At 41.1% G+C, this 1,811-nt stretch overlaps 1 long non-coding RNA gene across 1 annotated transcript in view; it reads right to left on the bottom strand.

Moving 5' to 3' along the window:
• Positions 1-716: 716 nt before the first annotated feature.
• LOC119576179 overlaps positions 717-1,811 on the bottom strand; it is a 40,740-nt gene continuing 39,645 nt past the window's right edge. The window contains exon 3 of the long non-coding RNA XR_005229028.1: positions 717-778. This is a non-coding gene — a long non-coding RNA (uncharacterized LOC119576179). The remainder of the gene's footprint in view (positions 779-1,811) is intronic.

Here is a 1,811-nt window from a genome sequence, read left to right as displayed (position 1 = left end):
TTCTTGAGAAGGTTGGGTCGTGTGTCTGGGGGGGTGGGGGTGAGCGTGTGAGGGGGGGGGGAGAGGCAAGGGATGGCGGGAAGGAAGGAGAGAAGGGAGAGAGGGAGGGAGAGTGTGTGCATATGTGTGTGTGTGTGTGTGTGTGTGTGTGTGTGTGTGTGTGTGTGTGTGTGTGTGTGTGTGTGTGTGTGTGTGTGTGTGTGTGTGTGTGTGTGTGTGTGTGTGTGTGAAAAGAGAGAGAGAGAGAGAGAAGGGAGAGAGAGACAGAGAAGGAGAGAGAGAGAGAGAGAGAGAGAGAGAGAGAGAGAGAGGGGGGGAGGAGGGAGAGGGAGGAGGGAGAGGGAGAGGGGAGGGGGAGGGAGAGGGAGAGGGAAGAGGGAGAGAGAGAGAGAGAGAGGAGAGAGAGAGAGAGAGAGAGAGAGAGAGAGAGAGAGAGAGAGAGAGTGTGTGTGTGTGTGTGTGTGCGTGTGTGTGTGTGTGTGTGTGTGTGTGTGTGTGTGTGTGTGTGTGTGTGTGTGTGTGTGTGTGTGTGTGTGTGTGTGTGTGTGTGTGTGTGTATGTGTGCCCCCCTTCCCTCCCCCTTTTCCCCCTTAACCCTCTCCCTTCTCAGCCAATACCCCGTCCCCACCCACCTTTTCCCTTCCCCTCCCCCCTTATCTCCTTCTTTTCTCCTCAAATTAGACACTAAAATATAACACCAAAAAACGCGTTTGTACTTACTCAATATAGTAGGGGATTCCCTCCGGTGTAACTCCGCGCTCCCATCCCTTGGGAAGGTCTGAAATAGAAAACGTGACACGGTTAAACAGGAGTCACTTTAGAAAATAGGGAAAATTTTAAAAATTAATGCTATATGTGTATTGAAAAAATAAACAGTCTAATATATGATATATAAGATGTTACATGCATGATGTGCAATTACTGAGTGATGGACGGTAGAGGTGAACTTTGAGAATATAATCTTATTAATTTGAAACATTTGGTGTAAAAGTAAAAAGAAAATGCTTGGTAGTTTCATTCAATTCATTTACTTATCGTGATCTCCAAATATTCAGTAATTGGGATAAAAAATATAAACATATACATATATATATATATATATATATATATATATATATATATATATATATATATATATGTATGTATATATATACACACACATATATATGCATATATACATATGTGTATGTGTATGTGTATGTGTATGTGTATGTGTATGTGCGTGTGCGTGTCCGAAGCCACTCACATGCAAAACTCCGATGTCCGTATTCATCACTCGTGGTGCAACATCGTTTTCCAATGAAAGCCATAATATCTGACATGAAACAAAACCATTTTTTAAAGATGCCTACTGCTAAAACCTTTCGAGACAAGCCATTCTTTAAATCATGTATAAAGCTAAACAATACAATGAAATAAGTGAAAGGAAAATAAGTGGCCTTTTTTGACATATATCAAAATTGGTCGAAGGTTGAACACTAATTACATTTTGTGACCAGAACTAAAAAGGAAGAGTGAAAGTTGCATTAACAATGAGTCCCTAAGACAGTGAACAACAATTTAGTTTCTAAAGACCGACACATAACATAACCTTTCATATCACATGAAAGTTTAATATTTACAAATACATCTTCAACATTGCATGCGCAAAAGCACTATTCCAAAGATTGTATGAGAGAAAGTTTTATGTTGGAAGTTGTTCTGTGTTGCAAACATAAAACGTTACACGATATATGAGTTTCCTCCATAATGGCTGCGTTTCCCTCACCCTCTCACATTGTGGTGCGTATTATTCGTTGGAGGGAAAGGAA

The sequence above is a fragment of the Penaeus monodon genome, chromosome 8 (genome assembly GCF_015228065.2).
Source record: "Penaeus monodon isolate SGIC_2016 chromosome 8, NSTDA_Pmon_1, whole genome shotgun sequence".
NCBI lineage: Eukaryota > Metazoa > Arthropoda > Malacostraca > Decapoda > Penaeidae > Penaeus > Penaeus monodon.
This window is presented reverse-complemented; position numbering and strand designations above follow the sequence as displayed.